The following is a 22,827-nucleotide window of genomic DNA, read 5'->3' as shown; positions in this document are numbered from 1 at the left end:
AGGGTCAACAGAAGAACCTTCCGTTTATCTAGCTGCAGCTACAGTAAAGGCTAGGTTGACCTAATGTCACACAGGGCGTAAAATTTTTCACAGCCCTGAGTGATATAGCTAGGTCAACCTATTTTAGTTAGAGACCAGCCTAAGCAGTAGCAAACAATACATTTCCTATTTTGACCTACATTGCTTTCTAATATGATCCAAAAATAAGGAATCCAGTTACCCACACTTGAAATCTATATTTAGACACCTTTTTTGCACAAACCTCAGCCAGAAGCTGGTGCACGGTAGTGTACTATTTTGAATCTCTTTTATGTAAAATACTATGTAATCAACACTCCTAGGACAAATAAGATACATATGCATAACTTTGAATAGGACCCTTACATTATATATCACTACTGTAACTGCTGCAGAAAAACATAATTTTCAGGTTGAATAATGTGTATTATTGTTTATGTCTTGTAACAATTACCTGGGATTAAGTCATAAGACTTCCTAAAGTAATTTTTCATTCTAATTCACATGAGAAATTTTGCCTAGAAGACAAAAATACTGTACCTCTGAATGGCCAAATGATAAAACTCTACAAGAATTATGGTTTTTTATCAAAAGATTTGCAAAAGAACCCATCTTAAATCTAATTAAAAATAGTCTTTAATCTCTATGCAGCTGAAAGTTCAAAAAATAAGCTTAAAACTGGTTATATTGTTTTTTCTTTTTCTATTTAATTGTAGCATAGAAAGTAAATTGAACACTTCAAAAGAAAACTTCACTGTAACTGTTGAAAAATTCTCTCAACTTCTTAAAATAATGGTTAGTTTTTTGGTTCATCAGATTCACACAGACAGAAAGAAATTCAACCAAAATAAGAAAAATCATTTAAGTTTGGTCCTTCAGTGGTCAGTAACATGGGTGAAATGTTTTATTTAAGGTTATTTCTTTTTATATTTAATAATGTGAATGTCTACAGCACTAAACACACTTATTAGTGTCTAATGCTGGACAGTACAATGTTTATTTGCAATACTTGTCTCCTAGTAGTAGACATTAATTTGTTTAGTATTTATAAATGGTTACATTTGCAACTGAGTGATTTAATGCCTGCAGCAATCATGCTAGGAGTCTAGCTTTTATAATATACTGAAATGTTGACTTTACACCACAAGTGCCCTTGGTTTTAGATTTTTTTAAAGTCTCTAGTTATTAGTTCAGAAACAGATTGTAGTGTGGATTTTGAGGTGTGAGTGAACATATCTTGCATGGATTATCTGTGCCAATATTCTAGCAATAAAAGGGATGTGCAAATACATTTAGAGCTTTATGTTTTGGATATATTTATTAATATGGTTTTTCAGCAGTTGACAGCTTTCAGCCAAGAAATGCTAGTTAGGAGACATAAGTAAATTTATATTTTCTATGTCAGAGCCTTAAGATTTAAAAAAAATTGATTGGTTCAGCCTTCCATTGCTGCATAGCAATACTGAACATGCTGGTAAGTAAATTGCAGTGTGTAAACAAACAAATGTGAGTATATTCAAAAGATGTAGTGCCTAGAAGTTGTAACTGGGCAAGACTTGTAAATTTACAGGCCTTATTGTGTCAGCAGATGTTACTTAAAATAACCTGATAAGCAAGAGGCAAATTTTGTCCTCAGTTACAAAGGTCAGAACTGATTTACATTGGTGTAATTGAGGGCAAAGTTTGGCCCCAACTAGGCAGGTTTTTATTCTTTTGTTTCTAACCAGAAATGGTTTTTTAGACTATTCAAAAAAGATCTAACCCATCTGATTTAACTCTACTGCCATGACAGACTGGCAAATAATAAATAAATCTTCAGATAATATTGTGGTTTATTAAAACAGGCTTTTTTGCACATTATTACCCCCCTCCCCTCAAAATGCACAGTTTTAAAATGACATAGCTATAGCTAATCATTAAACTTGATAAAAACATATATATAAAACAGTAAAGGGACAGACCGCTTTAAATGCCATTAATGAGTTCCACATCAGGAAGTGAAGCTCCATACACTTTCATTTTATTTTACAGACATAACTGTTTACAACTTATGTGTGGAAAAAAATTAGAGCTAGTTAAACTGAAATTAAAATTTACTGGAAAATGAGTCTACAGAATGAGCAGAAGTTACACAATTTACCTTTATATCAGAATCACTATCTAATTATTTTTATCTTGACCTTTTCCCGTTTGCATTAATTGATTCTTAATGGAAGAGAAATTGTGCTTTGTCTGCACTAAAGATGCTCTATAGTTTCAAATCTGGGGTTTTTCTTTGTAAATCATAAAGTCTTTAACTCAACCAGAGACACTGGTGACTAACTAAGAAAGAAAAAGAGGAGCTGTGAAAAAATTGCCGCCAGCCACCCTTGGATACACAATGAAATGCTTTGTTCTCCTGGCCAAATCAGAGAGCTATGGCTGAGACTGAGATTAGAGATAGGCTGAAATTCCCTGCTTTAAGCCTATAAAGCATGTCTTTAGACATCTATAAAGGTGAAGTCCTCACTTCTCTGAGGAAGAACTGAGAGAAAACATTAGCTACACTAACAAACTTGTTGCATTACAGACTAAATTGTAAAGAATTCTAACATTATTTCCCCCAACTTTTTGTAGTAACAAATGTCACATGTACAGCTCAATCCTTAAGACCGCCTTGCTATTTTGTTGACAGAGGGACTCCTCATCTTTCTCTGGCATGTGTTTAGCCCCGTAAAAGGAGTGTGTGTCCAATGAGCTGCAAGGATCTCAGGACACCTGCATAGGACAGGATTCTGTGTATGGAGCTATAATACATGTAACAGCAGGAGCTATGTTATCAGCCCATGTTCCACAAAATCTTCTTCTGATGGATTTTCCAGGTGTACTGCTCTAATTGGACATTTGTCTGGACCCAAGTAAAGCATGCCACAAAGATTGGCTGCTTCCCAACTCTTCATTACATGAACCTCAGGGCCCTGGAGCCTCTGTGAAGTGGTGGGGCCTCCATGCTGTGAGGGACCAGGGAAGCATGCAGGAAAACCATTGCTATACCCTCATTACTCTTTTGGGGTCTTCTCTGGGATATTTTGCTTTTCTCTATACTGTGTTGCAGAGGAAAGAATTCAGAGTAGCAGCCGTGTTAGTCTGTATCCGCAAAAAGAAAAGGAGTACTTGTGGCACCTTAGAGCTCACGAAAGCTTATGCTCAAATATGTTTGTTAGTCTCTAAGATGCCACAAGTCCTCCTTTTCTTTTTTTAGAGGAAAGGAATGTGGCCCTCAATCCTTCCTCTAACAGAACGCCTCTTAATATCCATAGTAGTTTTGCCCAAGTAATGACTTTCAGATTGGCCTGCAGATTTTTTTAGGTAGTAATGACAACCAGAAATAAAAAATGTCTTCATAAGAGAAAAGATTCTTCCAAATTTCCACAGATTTTAATTTTCAGGAAGGAATTGATTCATCTGCAGAAAAAAGAATAATTATTAATTTGAAATTAAATATCTGACTTATAATTCTACCTTATTTTTCCCCACCAAGAAAAGCATTTTCCAGTTTAATCACCGGTACTTAAAAAAGCTACTCACTTTCAAAATTCAGATTCTTTTTCATTAATGGAAACAAAGTATGGAATCATTTTTTCTTTTACTAAGTGCCATGCTTTTATGGAAGCCATTGGGGAAAAAAACAATTGAATTACTTTAGCTAAACTGATAACTACTTTTTTAAGGAGCTGGGGGTAGAAAGGAGGGGTCAGTTTGAACAAAGGGGATGGTTCATCGAAGGATGTATGTGGAATGAATATTGCCTGTTATAAAAAGTCCACACAACTGCGGTTGTGGCAGTGTATTAAATAGCTTATTCTGGATTTTTAAGACTCAAGAAAGTTGTTGGTTTCTTTTTTTTTAAAAAGGGTAGAGTGGGGGGAAAGCACACAAAATGCAATATCTGTTACTTCCAAGGCAGTTGAAAAAATTACAGTTCAGAAGAGCAAAGAGTTGGTATAAGGGGAAAAGATTATGTAGTGGGCTTCAACAATATTATTGTCTGAACATATGTTAATTGGAAAATTAATATTCTTTATGATTAAGATTTAGTTTAGTTTAAACTAAAAGGATGTAATTTGTTTAAAGTAAGTGTGCACATGCATATATATGTAAGGTAGGCATATGTGTACTACAAGGGAAATATTCAGAATTGAGGCATGGACTCCTTTATGGGGGATGCAGTTTATGCATGCAAAATTTGAGCATGCATTTTTGCACTCAGAATTAATTACATGTGGAAATCTGAGTACACAAACTTTTAACTACCTGATTTGTACCCGTGGTCAGGTAGGTAGAGATTTGTGGTTTATGATGTAGTGACTTTTTATACATTTGTGGCTGCAATATAATTGTAGGAGCAAAAGGAGGGGCATACTTTTAAAGATTTGGCTCTATATGTAAAATATTACCTTAGGAATAAAAAAAGTTTTCTTATAATAACAAAAGGCAGGGATATTATTTCAGTCATTATTTTCACAAGGCATTTTTTCTATTCTCAGGAAGTATTTTACTGTGTAAACTTCATCAGTGAGCACAAGGTCCTATCTGGCATGCCATACTCTGCGGAAACTTCCATTGTATTCAGTGGAAAATTTTTATGAGTGAGGAGTGCAGGTTCAAGTCCCCTGAAAAAGCAGAGATACCTAGTGGTCTGAGCATGGAACTGGAAGGCAGAGTCTCCCTTAGTTATATAATCTTGGCTCTGCCCTCACTGTGTGGCCTTAGATCACTTAATCTCATTGTGTGTATTTTCCTATCTGTAAAATGGGGATAATACTACTTACTTTGCACACTATTAATAAAAAGTGTTAGCAAGTGAATGATAGAAAAGAACTCTGAAGCGGAAAAGTTGCTATGCAAGTGCTGAATAATAATATTTACTCATATGAGAGTACCCCAGAATGATTTAGCTAAAAAACAAACATTTTTGCCTCTTGTATTTCCTAAAAATGTAGTTATATTTGTTACATTTTAATACTCATTAAAATATATCTTAACAGAGAAGACCCTTACACCAGGCTGTCCAACTTGTTCTGATTAAAAATGTGAGGAATCCCTTAAAAGGAAACTGAAATTATCTTTAATAAACAAATACAAACAATTATGTATGATCCTAAATAGTTCAGAAAATACATGAGCTTATATGAAAATATTTTTAAACAAAATATTTTAAAATAGTTTCCTCATTTATCTGCCAGCACCTGAGTTCAGGTTTGGCTTGCAACAGCTAATACCATCTGATGTACACATTGCAGAATAACAAATTAAGGTTCCTGCACTTTAAATGTGATATTATTAGCTCCTTCAGGAGACACACGCAAGCCTGAACCAAAGTCTTGGCAGGTTAAAACAAACAAACACCCATGGATTCCATTAAGCTCGATTCAGCTACTCTGACCAGTACTGTTCAGTGTAAGGGCAGAAAATTCACACTATTACTGATTTTGGAATTTAAACAGATATTCTATCTCTTAGTTTGATAAAAAACATTTCAGTTTATTTTCAGTAGTGTCAATATTGTCTAATAATATAACACATAAGGGGCAAAGAGTACGTACAGTGATTCTCCATTGCCTTGCATGTATAATATGCCTAGTGAAGTGCCAGTGTTCCAAAGAAACTATACTATTCTATACTGTGAACTATGCTAAGTTCCAGGAACTTAAAACTGAACACCTGCCATCAGAGAGGGCATCCTGGGGAAACAGTCAAATAAAAATATAAATACGAGAGACTTAAAATGCAAAAGAAAATCGCTTTTTGAGATGATAGTTAGCCATTTATTTTGGCCTTTCCTTTTTCATCACAGGATAACACACTGTAAATGAATTAATGGTGAAAGGTTCAGTAAAAGCCTTTAGTAAGGAAATAGGAGCAGTGTATCAGGATATCCCTTTTCCGCACCAGAGTACCCAATACTTTCAATTTTATACACAACGGAAGTAATTAATTGTAACAGAAAGAAGCACAGCTGTGTTTCCTGATGGCCATACATGCAACAGCCACTATTGTTTAAAGTTCTGAGAATGTGTGTTGAAAATTGCTCAACTGCCTTGAGATTTTTGTTGTTCTCTGAATTTAATTTCTAGTATAAGCTTTTGAATTTGTTATGGAATGGTTAATACTATTGTTAACATTGTTAATACTATTCTCTTAAGGCCAAATCCTTCATCCTTTAATCAGGCAAAACTTCTTTAAACTTCAGTGGAAGTTTTACCTCAGTAAGAATTAAAAGCCAAATCCTGAGAGGTGCTGAGAACCTGTCAACTCTCGTGGAAGGCAATGGAAATTGCAAATACTCACCATCAGTCAGGATTTACTCCCAAATAAGGATTGCAGGATTTGGCTCTTAGTCATGTGTCTTTTGAACTTGTTCAGATTTCATTTCCATGTGTGTGCAGGTGAATGTGTTGGATTGAAAGCCTGAGAGAATAAAGGTTATATTTTTTTGCCTTCAATAATTTTTTATTATGCATTTCAAACACACAACATGACTACTGTATTTCTCCTAAAAATTACTTGGCAGAACCGAAAGCATCGTCACTTTTCTTTTTTTTAATGCAGTTGAGCTGTACCATTTTGTTTGTACTATTTTTGGTAATATTATAGAGTGCATGTTGTAGAATGAATGACTGCAGATGATTTCCCAGCACTAGAGAGGGCAATTTGTGAAGAATTATAAATCTCTTGGAAAATGCGAAGGATTTGCATGCACTATGTACTGTACTTCTACATGTATGAACAAAGAGATGGTCAGATCACTTAGGTGCATATATAACTGTAGTAATACATTTGTGGTTAACAATATGTTTACAATGATAAAGATCAAATAACATTTAAGGGCTTGAGTCATTAAAAATTCTGTGCTGCACCTGGACTCTGATCTGTTTCATTCCAACAAGCATGTAACAAATTGCATTCATGAAGTTTACATCTTTTCAATCTGGTAAGCCTCTATCTTCTTAAATCTTTCTACACTAGGTAACTCACCTATTGCTCACCATGGCTGTCAGCAACAGGTCACGCAGAACCAGAGTTAAAAACAATGTTACTGCTAGAGCAGTTGAGGACACAGCCATTTTCAGCATATATATCATGACAAGAGACCACACTTTTTGTAACGGTGCTGAAAAATTGTTCTGGCCCTTGCACAGTAGCAATTAAACCATTTTTAACGTTGGTTCAGGGAGACCTGTTACTGACATAGTCAGCAACAAGTGACTTCCTTGGTATAAAAGAGGCTTACAGGAATGAAGGTTTACTATTGTTAGCAACAGTGGATGGGGCATTAACATGTTTTGCTGATGGACTCAAGGAGTATGCAACCTTCTACAAGAGACTTACAGGTACCGTAACAAGAGGTGAAGTGAATGTGCAATCAGAAACAGATCTTAGGCAGTTAAAAGTTTACTCATTCTGGGTCAAATTTTGCTCTGGTTTTTACTGACTGTAAACACCAAACAATTCCCATTAAGTTCAAGGAAGTTACTTTGGATTTAACACAATGCTGTATGGTTAACTACATGCTCATTATCATTATAATGTGTAGTTTTTGAAGTATGATCTGTATAACAGTGGGTGAGGCCAGGATTATACAGCTAACCATTTCTCTAAATTTGGATTTACTATATCTCAATCTTTGAATTTTATTAGCTCACTTGATAGACAAGCATATTTTCCTTGAAAATTGTGCCTTCATGTTACATTTATAAAAAGATGTAATTTCCAAGACAATATATTCACAAAAGAAACAACTTTGGGCCAACTTATGTAGCAATACTACACATAGCAAAAAAATAGTCCTAAGCATAGCTGCACTCACTACACACAGCGACAAACCCCTTACCTATTTTTTTCATCAGGAGAAGGAGCTATCTTAATTAAAACAGACTTGTAGAGCATCTCCTTAATAAAGTGGTAATAATTCAGAAGATCACCTATTTTAAAATTAGTGCTACAGTTCAGCTGTAAAGAGTTTATTCTCCCCTCAGTGCATACAAAGAACCTATAATAATGCAAATGCATTTTATTACTGAAGAGAGAACATACCACTAATTCTGTGAACCTGAAACTAATATGTTGGTATCAGATGAATACTTGAGAGAAGCCTTAGTACCAGCTGGGTTCATAAATGATGTTCCTTACCTAAAAGTCATTTGATGCATGATGTATGTGGTGGTAGAGAACAGAGCTAAACAGGGCTAGATGGTGCCAATTAGGCATAGCCCATAGCAAAGGACATCATGGAGCTACACTCACTAAGGGATAGTACTGGGAGATTTTCTGCTACAAGGAGGCAGAATGCCAGAATATCTGGGCAAAAAGCCATGCTTTTGTCTCCCTCCATTCTCTTTGAGGCATCATTTGCCACCCCACAATAATGGAGAGGGAGTATTCTCTCCATTCCTTATGTCTTCTGTGCATGGCCCAGGAAGAATCTGGTTCATGTAAACACACCTGGTAGCGAAGCAATGCAAAGGTATCTTTCCCTTTCATTCTCCCTATGCAAAGCACACCAGGCTGTTATGACTTATGACATGTTTCTTCCTAACCTACGCCACCTGTGTTGCACTTTTAGTTCCACTGCAGACTTGTCTGGAATGAAGCTTGGCTAGTGCTGTTTCAGAGACCCTTTACCATATGAATAAGCTTGCTTTATTGTTAGTCATGCTTCAAGAGTAGTAACCTTTGAAAAGCACCTTTACTCATGAATTTCAGCCTGGTTTCTTGAATTAATTATACTGCTCTCATAATAATATTTATTCTAATCATTGGTAGTTCTAATTAGTGGACAAATGCAATTAATTTATAATTGAGCTGTTGTGCTTTCACATAAAACAATTCAGAAAAAGACAGGTTACTAGACAGGGCCAATTTAATGTCATTTTTGAAGTTGAAGAAAAACACCTGAGTGTGGGATAATATTAATGTGGAACATGGGGTATTTATTTTGGTAACAATATATGTTTGCAATTATAAAGATCAAATAACATGGAAGGGCTTGATTAATTAAAAATTCTGTGCTTCATCTGTACAGCACTCTGATCTGTTTCACTTCAACAAACATGCAACAAAATTACCTCTTTAAAGTTTACATCTCTTCAGGCTACTAAGCCTTCATATTCTTAAACCTTTCTATGCTAGTTGGCATGCTTGTTGGCAACAGGTCGCCCTGAACCAGTTTCAGAGTGTCTGGAGTGTGTACCACACTGCATATTTTGGAAGTATGAAGGGAAGAAGGATATACAGATATACTCTGCTCATACAGGTTTCAGAGTAGCAGCCGTGTTAGTCTGTATTCCCAAAAAGAAAAGGAGTACTAGTGGCACCTTTGAGACTAACCAATTTATTTGAGCATAAGCTTTTGTGAGCTACAGCTCACTTCATCGGATGCATTCAGTGGAATCACTGTATTTTCCACTGAATGCATCCGATAAAGTGAGTTGTAGCTCACGAAAGCTTATGCTCAAATAAATTGGTTAGTCTCTAAGGTGCCACTAGTACTCCTTTTCTTTCTGCTCATACAGTTGACCTTATCTCTCAATATATATATCTTTTTCTTGAAGGTTTTTTCATATTTAAGATTTTCAGGGCCCAAAGCGATTCCAAGAACTAACAAACAATTCCTGGAGAGGAAATGACAGAGAAAACACCTGGAAGTGTATCTAGTCTATAAATGTGTATGTATATGTATATATATATATATATATATATATATATATATATATATATATATAAACATAAACATTTTCTACACAGCTCCCTTAATCTCTGCAACATGACTATCCACCTTGAGCTGGTCCTACTGTACTTCACCTGGGGTCCCTACATCCCCAAGTGTTGGGTGCCCATATGTTCCTGCTCTCGGAGCCTGCCTCAGTGTTTCTGAGACTCTGTTATCAAAATAAATACCCATTTTATTAAAGAGTGGGGTTTCCCAGTTTTTGCACACTCCTACAGTCTTGAGTCACTGGCCAGGTGAGTTTATGTTATTGATAACTGGTGGGCTGCATGCATATATGCCTCGTTGACCAGATACTACTCATGGTGCTCACAACTAAGTGCCTGGTGTAAATAGATACAATATAAGAATGGCCATACTGGGTCAGACCAAAGGTCCATCCAGCCCAGTATCCTGTCTACCGACAATGGCCAATGCCAGGTGCCTTCGAGGGAGTGAACCTAACAGGTAATGATCTAGTGATCTCTCTCCTGCCATCCATCTTCACCCTCTGACAAACAGAGGCTAGGGACACCATTCCTTACCCATCCTGGCTAATAGCCATTAATGGACTTAACCTCCATGAATTTATCCAGTTCTCTTTTAAACCCTGTTATAGTCCTAGCCTTCACAACCTCCTCAGGCAAGGAGTTCCACAGGTTGACTGTGCGCTGAGTGAAGAAGAACTTGCTTTTATTTGTTTTAAACCTGCTACCCATTAATTTCATTTGGTGGCCCCTAGTTCTTATATTATGGGAACAAGTAAATAACTTTTCCTTATTCACTTTCTCCACACCACTCATGATTTTCTATACCTCTATCATATCCCTTAGTCTCCTCTTTTCCAAGCTGAAAAGTCCTAGCCTCTTTAATCTCTCCTCATATGGGACCCGTTCCAAACCCCTAATCATTTTAGGTGCCCGTTTCTGAACCTTTTCTAATGCCAGTATATCTTTTTTGAGATGAGAGGACCACATCTGTATGCAGTGTTCAAGATGTGGGCATACCATGGATTTATATAAGGGCAATAAGATATTCTCCGTCTCTATCCCATCCCTTTTTTAATGATTCCTAACATCCCGTTTGCTTTTTTGACTGCCGCTGAACACTGCGTGGACGTCTTCAGAGAACTATCCACAATGACTCCAAGATCTTTCTCCTGATTAGTTGTAGCGAAATTAGCTCCCATCATATTGTAAAAAGAAAAGGAGTACTTGTGGCACCTTAGAGACTAACCAATTTATTAGAGCATAAGCTTTCGTGAGCTACAGCTCACTTCCTCAGATGCATATCGTGGAAACTGCAGCAGGCTTTATATATACACAGAGAATATGAAACAATACCTACTCCCACCCCACTGTCCTGCTGGTAATAGCTTATCTAAAGTGATCATCAGGTGGGCCATTTCCTATTGGCTAAGTCATTATGCAAGGTAGCCTGTTTCCTCTTGTTTTTTCCTACCCCCCCCCAAGATGTTCTGGTTTAACTTGGATTTAAACTTGAAGAGTGGTCAGTTTGGATGAGCTATTACCAGCAGGAGAGTGAGTTTGTGTGTGTATGGGGGTGGGGGGGATGTGAGAAAACCTGGATTTGTGCAGGAAATAGCCCAACTTGATTGTCATGCACATTGTGTAAAGAGTTGTCACTTTGGATGGGCTATCACCAGCAGGAGAGTACTATCAGAGGCTCGTTCACCTGCACATCCACCAATGTGATATATGCCATCATGTGCCAGCAATGCCCCTCTGCCATATACATTGGTCAAACTGGACAGTCTCTACGTAAAAGAATAAATGGACACAAATCAGATGTCAAGAATTATAACATTCATAAACCAGTCGGAGAACACTTCAATCTCTCTGGTCACGCAATCACAGACATGAAGGTCGCTATCTTAAAACAAAAAAACTTCAAATCCAGACTCCAGCGAGAAACTGCTGAATTGGAATTCATTTGCAAATTGGATACTATTAATTTAGGCTTAAATAGAGACTGGGAGTGGCTAAGTCATTATGCAAGGTAGCCTGTTTCCTCTTGTTTTTTCCTCCCCCCCCCCCCAAGATGTTCTGGTTTAACTTGGATTTAAACTTGAAGAGTGGTCAGTTTGGATGAGCTATTACCAGCAGGAGAGTGAGTTTGTGTGTGTATGGGGGTGGAGGGGATGTGAGAAAACCTGGATTTGTGCAGGAAATAGCCCAACTTGATTGTCATGCACACTGTGTAAAGAGTTGTCACTTTGGATGGGCTATCACCAGCAGGAGAGTGAATTTGTGTGGGGGGGTGGAGGGTGAGAAAACCTGGATTTGTGCTGGAAATGGCCCACCTGATGATCACTTTAGATAAGCTATTACCAGCAGGACGGTGGGGTGGGAGGAGGTATTGTTTCATATTCTCTGTGTATATATAAAGCCTGCTGCAGTTTCCACGATATGCATCTGAGGAAGTGAGCTGTAGCTCACAAAAGCTTATGCTCTAATAAATTGGTTAGTCTCTAAGGTGCCACAAGTACTCCTTTTCTTTTTGCGAATACAGACTAACACGGCTGTTACTCTGAAACCCATCATATTGTATGTATAGTTGGGCTTATTTTTTCCAATGTGCATTACTTTTCATTTATCCACATTAAATTTCATTTACCATTGTGTTGCCCAATCACTTAGTTTTGTGAGATCTTTTTAAAGTTCTTCACAGTCTGCTTTGGTCTTGACTATATTGAGCAGTTTAGTATCATCTGCAAACTTTGCCATCTCACTATTTACCCCTTTCTCCAGATCATTTATGAATAAGTTGAATAAGATTGGTCGTAGGACTGACCCTTAGGGAACACCACTAGTTACTCCTCTCCATTCTGAAAATTTACCATTTATTCCTACCCTTTGTTCTCTGTCTTTTAACCAGTTCTCAGTCCATGAAAGGATCTTCCCTCTTATCCCATGACAACTTAATTTACGTAAGAGCCTTTGGTGAGGGATCTTGTCAAAGGCTTTCTGGAAATCTAAGTACACTGTGTCCACTGGATCCCCCTTGTCCATATGTTTGTTGACCCCCTCAAAGAACTCCAATAGATTAGTAAGACATGATCTCCCTTTACAGAAACCATGTTGACTTTTGCTCAACAATTTATGTTCTTCTATGTGTCTGACAATTTTATTCTTTACTATTGTTTCAACTAATTTACCCAGTACTGAAGTTAGACGTATTGGTCTGTAATTGCCAGGATCACCTCAGATAGATCATCCTCAGCCAGACTTATCACATACTAACACTCCGCCCCAAACAGAAATGAGCAAAAATATCCCATTTCAGGCCTGATTCTTCACTCCTCACTCAGGCAAAGCCTCCAAGACAATCTCCCATGTTTAGCTTGGGTAAGAATTGCAAGATTGGGTCTTTTATGCAGTACATAATGAAAACATTTGCAGGTGACAGCTCTGATATTTCTCATATATTTATTACATCCTGCTCCTTTTGAATTGCTATGAACTTTTGTCTACATGCAAACCCTCTTTTTAAACATACTACTTTGGACCTATAAATAATGGGCCAGATTCTCACATCACTTATGTAGGTTTTACACGATTGTACCTCCATTAACTTCAATGGCATTATTTCTGATTGACATCTTTGTGAAATCAGAGCCATGCTTATTGAATCTTTCCAATCATTTGCTTTCCATCTGATTTTTTTTTAACTCATAAACATCACAAACCCAGCCATTTGAGTAACTTTCTGTGCAAAGGTGTCTGACATTGATTTAGACCCAGATTTACCTCCATCTCAGGCAGCCCTGACATTATTCTAATGCTATTTTCTTATAGTGTGTTCCATTTTATTATTCTATTTAATATTTATGAAAGATGCCACATTACCTGAACCCTCTATTTATCCAGAGAATAAGTACAATGTGCGCAATGGCAACACAAACTTAATCCACAACACAACATGTGCTTCAGTCCTGACTGGGAGGGACCACTTCTGGCATATTCAGTGCAAGACTATTCCAATGAGCACCCTAAAAGATCCCCTTTCCAGTTGCAGTTTTTGTGATGTATAAATCTGCTCAACAAAGAACTGGATGAAAACCAGTTATACAGTTCACATACAGCATCAAACAGATGTACAATGTTAGCAGCTTTTGGTCATTAGGAACCTATATTGGATTTGAATCAACCTATGCACGAAAGGCTCAGTATCACATTACCTCACAGCTTATTACTTTACAAAAGTATTGTTAAGCCTGCTGCCTTAAAGTTAGCTCTAGCAGTTGTGCTTTGGGTTGTGAGAACACATGCCTGTCACATTTTTCTCTGCTGTCTGTTTTGTTGTTATGAGCAGAGTGGAGGAACTGCATGCATATATCAATAATTTCAAAGAAAAAGGGTACCTGGGTTTCTGGGTTCTATACTGCCCAGTGTAGAAGCTGTGATTTTGTCTGTGCTGTAGGCTGTTCTCATTTTGGGTGCTGACAAATTTTTCTGGCACACGGACAAAAGGCAGGATGTTTCTGAAAATCTAAGAAAATAAGGTTTGCATTTCTATTGTGTCTCACACCACAGTATTTAGTCACCTAGACACATTTTTAAAAGTGTGCATTTGTGTTCATGTTAAAAAAAGAAAGGCTGCAAAGGCATTAGGTTTGAAATGATACCTTCCTCTTTGCTTTCTAGAGTAGGTTAACGTGATACAAGTACTCACCTCACAGTTCTGACTCAATCAGGGTCTAAAATATACATGAATTGTGCTGTAAAGCCTGAACTATTATCTCAGATCCACAGGTAGTAGTTATAAGCTGGAGTGCAGAATGTATATAATTCTAATACCAACAAATGGAATAGAGCTACACTGTGAAGTGGACACCACACCATGCATGCTAGTGTTTCCCACACAGTGTTTGTGTGAGACCGTCTGCCACCCATAAGTGTCTTCACCACACTTTCCAATCAGCTGCTTGCTGGAAAGAGTTTGTCTGGGTAGGCATCCATCCTGCCAGCAGCAAATGCTGTGTCCTAAGCAGTGCTCGGTTCAGTTGTAAAGGGAAACTGAGTAGGTCTGTGCAATTTTAGTTTTCCTTTGCAGTAGGCTACGCATATAAAGCTCTTGACATAAATAGAAACTGAATACTTCTAATCACCTTTCTTCTGCAACGTTAAGGTGTAAATCCTATCTCTACTCTGCAAGTGCACAAGGCCCTACCCACAGTGGAACTGGTGTAGTTCTGGGGTGTGTGGCATAGAATGCTTGGAGTCCAAGTGGGCAGTGTGCCCCTCTATATGTCACACAGTGCAACACCACCAAGGCTCCTTCTGAGTGGCTGTACCAGTGGTTGGGAAGCACTGATTGAAGACAGACAGCATCTTGCTAATAATGAGGAGCTGAGAAACTCAATGCAAAGAATGGCCTTTGGCAAATTCACCAGTAAGCAAAGCATCTCACTTGGGAGGTGAAAGGGGTAAGGTGTCTTAGTTGGCTTAGTTATTTGGAGGATTATCTGGACAAACATAAAAGTTGTTCTCCTTCATCCTGTACATAAAGGTTACAACCATATCCTGCCACTTCTCTTGTAACCTTTCCAAAATTCAAACTTTCCTTCTCCCACAGCTAAAACCCTTGTCCAGGCTTCCATCTTGCTACTATAACCACCTCCTCTTGGCCACTCTGACATGCACTTGCTCCCTTTGAATCCATCCAAAGCACAGCTGCTAACATAACCTTCAGAGCTCTTTGAAACCTTGGATTGACTCCGTTTTCCGCTGCATCAAGTCCAAACTTATTCTCCTCCTTCAAAGCCACTGATCATTCTTTCTAATGCTGCTTTCACCTCCCAACATATCACTACCTCTGCTCTGCTAAGGATGTTGGCCTCACACAGCCATTTGGCCACTTCCCCTTGCTGGAACACCCTCCTGTACTGATCTGGAAGGCCACCCGCCTCTCTTCTTTGGAGGCAGCATAGGAGATCATCCTAATGGGTGTTGGTTTGGGCAGTTGTGGAGAGTTGAAGTGATATATTTAAAACAGTGCATGTCTTTGCTGGGGCCGGGAGCACCCCGCAATACCAACAGGCCCTGCTAGTAACCGTGGGAGTGAGGGGGTGGGGGTGGCAGAGTATTTGGGGCAACAGAGAGGGTCTTTATGAGGGAGCAGGGGTAGTTTGTGCTGCTGGTTGAGGGAGCAGAAAGGCCCAGGATCCTGTCAGTTCATCTCAAGGAACTCCCTTGGGTAACCCCTTGGCAATCATTATCTTGGCGATCTCCAAGCACTGGACTTCGGGGGATGGGGAGTTGGTGATCTCCCACAGCTCAGGTTGTGCGTGGGCCAAGAGGGGGGTAATCTCGAGCACCCGGGGTGCGGGGAGGGAGGGTTTGCCGGTCTCCCAGCGCTCGGGTTTCCGGTCTCCGGGCGGGGGAGTTTACTGGTCTTCGCACCGAGGGGGCGGGGCGGGGCGGCGCGGCGGTTGGCGGTCTCCGAACGCTGGGGTCGGAGGGGGAGGGGGGGCACTGGCGAGCTCCTCCGAGCGCTTGCGTGTCAGGGGGCGGGCGGGAAGCCTTCGGGAATCTCCGCCGAGCAGCGCTCGGCTCCCCGTGGGAGGCACTGGTAGTAGTTGGAGGTTGGCGGCGCGTGAGGGCGGTGGTGTCCCAGGGGTGCGAGCCCCGAGCGAGCCAGCCCGGCCGCGGCGGTTGCGCGCTCCGCCTCCTCCTCCCCCCCTCCGTGGTGCTGGTTGCAGTGATTGGAGTCCTGCTCCCCCTCCCGCACACAGAGGGCTCTGGCCGGGCGTCGGGATTGCGCCGTGTCCCCTCTCCTCGCGCCCCCGCCTTCACCCCCACCGTCTAGCCGAGCCGTGTGAGGCCGGGAGCTGCTCGTAGTGTGACACGGGGAGCGACCCCCAGCGAAGAGAATGACGGACCCCTGCGACGGGTGAGTGGGGAGTCCCGGGGGGCCGCGAGGCCCTGCGCGCCTTCGCGGGGCCGGCTTCTCCCGCGGAGCTCCCGCAGCCTCTGGCTGCCGGGGAAATGCCCCCCCGGGGTGCACCGATGGGGGCACGTTGTGGTGCGCCGGGCCGGCCGAGGGACGCGCGCGCTGGTCGCTAGCTATCGCCGGGGCCCCCGTCCCACCGGGGGTGCGCTGAGGGGCTGGGCCCTACTCGCGTTCGCGGCCGTAGCCACCTCTGCCGCCGGAGCCCTGGGTGCCGCGGCCACCCTGCGCGTCGTGCCCCCTTCTGCTGCGGGAACAGCCCCCTTGGCAGCGCTGGTTCTCGCTGCTTTCACCCTGGGCCGGGCGCTGCCTGAGCGAGCTAACGTGGCTCGCGACAGTAACGTTATTTCCAACGCTCCTTTGCTCCCTGCTCCCGGGGTGCTGGCGCCGCTCGGCAAAGCAGGCCCCAGTGCTGCAAGTGTGCGCATTGTGGGTGGGCCCTTGCAGTGACGCAGAGGGCCCATGCAAGTCAGTGGGTCTCTGCATGGGCACAGGGGTCGGCCAGTGCGAGGCCACTTGCGAGATTGGAGCTTTACGTGTTTCTCTGCTACAGTGGCTTCTCCTCCCCCCATTTTGGTGATGTAATTTCAGGCTGGGTGCTATACAATCTATACTGGTGCAAGAGGAGTCTCATAATCACTGGCACTGCTTAGGTTAGTAAGGGCTTTCAGGAAGGGCCTTTAATTTCTCCCCGTGGGAGGTGTTTTTAAACAAAAGTTATGTTGCATCATTTCTTTTAAACCCATAATTCAACAATTAAACATTAAAACATCTAATAGTTTCTGTACTTCAGGAAGATGGTCTGTTAGGTTTTAGGATGCGTATCTGTGTAACTGACTACAAAATCTAGAAGAAACGGTTTGGCTAAACAATAACACTTCAGAATCCTTAAAATGGGCAGTATTTAGACTACATTTTGTACCAAGAAACAATATTGCAGAATCTAAATCCAACAGTTTCCTTTGTTCTGCAAGTGAGAGGTTGATCAGATTTTTCACCTTCTGCAAAAAATTAATATGAAAAGATGTTTTGAGAATACATATTTAAGGTGATAATTTTTCAGTGATAACCCAAGAAAAAAACTTACATGACAAGGACTATCATTGGATATAACACTGCACGACAGTGCTGCATGTCCAGAGATTTATTAATACAGTTAATATCAAAGTATGCACTTATAATTCTGTGATTAAAACTTGGTGGAAATATGTTTACCTTTTTTTTTCATCAGGGTAACATTTTTGACATAGTTGCTTAACAGATGCATATTTTATATTACAAATATTTAAGATCTACCAATAGGGGTTGAGTTTTTGTTTAGCAACTGTGAAGTACTGCACTAAAAGCAAGAACCTGCACCTGTGGGTGTAGATCTTAGTAGGTGCTATTTGACATTCATTTAACATAGAAGATTAATGTATTTGGTAAAGCTAGGGTCTTATGACTTTCAAAAGGAAAACTTACTTCCTTTTCTGTTTATAAATCATGACACCAAAATATATTTTTAATTTTTAGATTGATTTTTCACTGATAAAATATAATCAAGTATTTTAAACTCTAACTACAAGGTAATTTTAAATGATTTTGCAATAAAAGCGCCTATGTCAAACCAACTTCTAACCTCCTTGACATTGTGTCGGCAGATATAGCTACATGAACCACAAAAATACTGAATGCAGTAAAAACCTTTAAGGGGGACACGTGTGCTTGTTCCTTGGTTCCGGTATAATCTGGAATCAGGAGTATAAAAATGTATATACTCGAATGTATTCTCTTGATTCTTCTTTTTCCTCCTGTTGGTATGGATATGGAACCAACTGTTTTTAAAAATTATCTGTTGTTAGGTTTAGGGTTTGTGATTGTTAGTTTTCATAGGGTTTTTTTGGGTACTTACTGCAAACGTTCTGTCATGTTTGTTCTGAGTTGTGTTGAGATTTTGTTTTTGGCCATGGCAGATGAGAAGAGGTGTGTGGGGTTTTTTTGTTTTTTTTTTTTAATTACCCCAGTATAATGTCCACCATAGATGAATGTTGTTACTGCTTAAAAGTGTTTGGGAGTGGATGTGAAGAGGCTTTTGAATGATCAGGAGACTAGAGCCTGCGTACTTGAGTTTTTGAGATGAGATATTTTGTAGCATGTTTTGAAGACTATTATTTTGGGTTTAGGTTTAATATAAAAAACCCTTTGCAGTTATAGTTCTAATTTTTTTTGTGAATCAAGGTAAAGGCTGTGCAGGTGTGTAATGTTAAAATATGTTCGGTGAAGGATTTGTTAAGCATGCATATTAACTTCTATTTAAAAAAATAAAATATTGAGAAACTTTGTGTAGACTACATTAATACAAAAAAAAGTGGTTTAAAAAAAGTGTTATTGATATTGCCCCATGGTAGATTAGTGAACTTCAGTTTTACCCTTTGTATCTCTTCGCTTGATAGCTGAAAAATTCCATGGCTTTTTAAGCTGCAGAAGGCCAGAGATGTTGGCTCCACAGCAAGAGCAGTGGTGCAGTTCTCCTGCATGAAAGGGGGAGAAGGCAGAATCCAAGGGTTTGTGCATCCACTGCATGCACCAGTCCTGTTTCTGTCAAGAGAAACAGACCCTACTTCACCAACCTCCTTGAAAAAATCCATCCTCAACCCCACTTCTCTTCATGGCTGGCATCTTCGATGAACGAAACAGTCTGTTTTCCCAATAGCAGATAACCAACTATGAATCAATCCAACTGTAGGGCTGTATACAGTACCTTTATGGTATGACTCACTGAAAGGGACTGATAGAGCAGGTTTTTAAAAAAAAAAAAAAAAAAATTTTAAATCTTCCAGGCATTCTTGTGTGAAGCTGCAGCTAGGGAGTTCTCCCTTACTGTTGATTTCTGGGAATGCCCCCCACCATCTTCCAATCCCATGAGGCCCTTTTTTGGGAAGGAGGAACTCAATCATCAAGCCAGTGGGCCTTCCTGTCTTCATCTGACCTCTGAAAATAAACAGTAGTGCGGAAGAACTCAGTAACGTCAAGCCAAATCTCTTGACATTTTTTTTAGTGGCGCAGATGGGTAGCCCACGCCATGGTAGAATATTTGGAGGTTGAGAGGATGCTCAGGGCCTCACTTTCTCCAGTAAAAAGAAAAGGAGTACTTATGGCACCTTAGAGACTAACAAATTTATTTGAGCATAAGCTTTCGTGAGCTACAGCTCACTTCATCGGATGCATTCCGATGAAGTGAGCTGTAGCTCACGAAAGCTTATACTCAAATAAATTTGTTAGTCTCTAAGGTGCCACAAGTCCTCCTTTTCTTTTTGCAAATACAGACTAGCACGGCTGCTACTCTGCAACTTCCTCTAGTGTTATTCCTAAAAGGCAGGATACTGTGTATGGCAAAGAGAGTTGTTTAATTTGCAGAGCGTTGCAAGGTAGAGTACTTGCCCCTCTAGCTGCAGATCTTCTATGGGCTGATAACTTGGAGGTTTTTTTTTGTTTTGATTTTAAGCTGATTATCCCCATAAAATCTTGATGCTTTGTTTCATCTTCAGTTACCTTACTAACTAACATCTGCACTACTGCCTGGTGACATCAGGTTTCTGTTTCCTCTACAATGTCGTTGTGCTTCGGAAATGAAAGAAATGATTTTCTTCCACTTTTTTTCCTTCCTGGTGTTTTGCTTAGAAGCTAAGGTAAAGTCTTCACAGCTGTTAATGTTCCCAGAAGTGATTAAAATAATTTGAGTTTGAACATGTAAGTCACGCTATTTCTGGAAAAGATATTTAATTAAAAACATAACATAAAAATTGAGACGTACTGAATCTGATATATATTAACCGTATTTAAAAAATGAAAAATAATATTGGGGTGATAAATGCATAATTCTTGGTGAAGATAAGGAAATTAATTGAAAAACTAAATTGAGTCAGTTAATTTCCAGTGGGGGAAAAAGTAGACTGTATTCAGGAACGTGAAGCAATAGCATGGTGTTTCATGGCAGTTCTGTTTAGGAACAGTACACCATTTTTAGTAAATGGCTAAATATGTTATATATTCCTATTAAGGACCCAGTACAGCAATAATTATTTAATATTTTATGCTTCCTCTTCATCAGCCTTAAGTTAAACAAAAACAATAGTTGGCCTACCATAGACGAGGAACAAAACTGAGGAGCTGGTTGCCAGCCTGACAGAATGTGGATATCTCATGCAAACAAGCTTTCCAACATCTTAGTGGGTTTATCTTTCTTTCTTATTGGGGCCACACAGTTTGAAAGATTAACTCTAATAATGGAGCTGGACCTCTGGTGATTGAAAAAAAGAGACTCTGATTTAAAACAGGAAAACTTTTATCTTCATGTGGCAGGGTGATACTTAGATTCCTTTTCTCCTGACTTTTGTGAGAGGCTCCCTCCTTGTTGATACTGAGGTACTAAGAGATTACTTCCTCCCTCTCCCTCTCCCTCTTGTCTCTTGAACTACACAGCTTGATAAACTGAAATGCAAAAGACTGGCATGTATTGAGGTTCACTGGACTATAGACTATTGTTGGGAATTTGTATAGTTCATAGTGGTTAATGTGAGAAGATCGGGGATCTTATTAATTGCTACAATTGGTCTGGGCAGAGTTCAGTTTTTATTTTTTATAATTCTGACCAATAATATTTTTTTTTTTTTAGCATTTTTATTTGTATCTATTTAATGTTTCACAGTTATGGGAAATTATGTCAGGATCAGACTGACATAATTATTTTATCACAGTAGATGTTGAGATTGAAAAAGTTAAAGCTTTATAACAGTTAATACAAATTTTCAACATCAGATGTCAAAATACACAAAATAAATATCCTTAAATCAAACTCTAATAATTTCTCAAGCAACATTTTTTCTTTCTTTGCCCATCTATAAATTGATGATTATTGATGGACATTTTTTTTGGTGGTATGTGTGTGGAAATCAACGTTTATGGACATTTACCAATAAAAATGTAATCTTTCCAAGCCTAACTATAGTTGTTAGAGGCACCAGCCCTGATCCCCAAACATTGTGGGGGACACTATTCCAATCTCTACAATTTGAAATCTTACAAATGTATATAGCTTGTGTTAATATGCATGTATTCAGTGGTATTTGTGTGATTTTAAAAAAAATAACAAAATGGATAAATAACAAAATGAATACTTACTTGAATATCATTGAGGGGAAACATTTGGTCAGATAAGAACCACTAAAAACAATTAAAAATCCTAGAAAGGAATAATTTATAGAATGCATTTCAACACTACACAGCTGCATCCTCTGATACTCTTTCCTGCATAAGACTAGCAAAAAGTCTTTCCTATTGTGGAGAGAGAAGTAATACCCTTTAAATGCAATTTTAATATACCACCATCTGATTCAAACTCTGCTGTAGAAAGAAAAGAAAACCTTCTTAATGTTGTTCTTCACCTCCACAGTACTGTAACCTGTCATTTATGCAGTACAGAATATGCCTAATTTCAGGTAACTATCTGACTGTCTCTTTAGTAGTAAATATGGGAAATTAAGTAGAGGCCATTTTTAAATTTCTCAATACAAACTCAAATAATTGTTTTCGGTGTAATAATCCCTAGATGTCATTAAAACATTTAATAATCCTTGCTAAAGCTTCACTAGAAAGCACTGTTATAGAAGATAAAGGTAGTTCCAGCTGTTGTTAATATATCTACTCCCACAGCTCATCACTTTTTTGAAAGTGTAATAACTATTATATTGTGACTGATAAAATGCAAGCATTATTTTAGCAAGAGAGTGGTAGAAAAACAAATGACGCTATAAAATGTAGCAAAGTACAAACACAAATAACATATAGCAGTGTTGGCTTTTTTCTCTCTTGACATGTATTGCATGTCTGTCAGAGCTGAAAGAATTTTATTTCTCATATTACACCCATAACCTGTGTGGTCCTGAATCATGAACCACATTTTGTCTTGTGGAAAGTAACTAGTTCAGGCTCTCTTCAAAGGCTATGAGTTCTGCTGTTCAAGGGTCTGATCCAAAACCTATTGAAGACCGTGAACAGACTCATTGATTTCAGTGGGTTTTGGGTTAGACCCTAACTACCTCTGCTCT

The 22,827-nt window shown here is 39.3% G+C and overlaps 1 protein-coding gene and 1 long non-coding RNA gene across 4 annotated transcripts in view; one reads left to right on the top strand and one right to left on the bottom strand.

The window, feature by feature from the left end:
* Window positions 1-1,310: 1,310 nt before the first annotated feature.
* LOC140914759 (uncharacterized) lies at window positions 1,311-17,141 on the bottom strand. The gene is made up of 4 exons (XR_012159974.1): window positions 16,930-17,141; window positions 14,151-14,278; window positions 6,349-6,468; window positions 1,311-3,462 (listed from the first exon to the last, which is right to left on the bottom strand). It is a non-coding gene; the product is annotated as an uncharacterized lncRNA (long non-coding RNA).
* The window catches only part of BMPR1A (bone morphogenetic protein receptor type 1A), a 197,659-nt gene continuing 191,132 nt past the window's right edge, over window positions 16,301-22,827 (top strand). The window contains exon 1 of one of the 3 annotated variants that reach the window (XM_073353347.1): window positions 16,301-16,681. The gene's annotated coding sequence lies outside the window, so the exon portion shown is untranslated. The remainder of the gene's footprint in view (window positions 16,682-22,827) is intronic. The other 2 variants (XM_073353344.1, XM_073353348.1) reach the window with 2 other exon arrangements.

Source organism: Lepidochelys kempii, chromosome 7 (assembly GCF_965140265.1).
Source record: "Lepidochelys kempii isolate rLepKem1 chromosome 7, rLepKem1.hap2, whole genome shotgun sequence".
NCBI lineage: Eukaryota > Metazoa > Chordata > Testudines > Cheloniidae > Lepidochelys > Lepidochelys kempii.
Note: the sequence above shows the minus strand (reverse complement) of the source record. Positions and strands in the feature narration are given on the sequence as shown.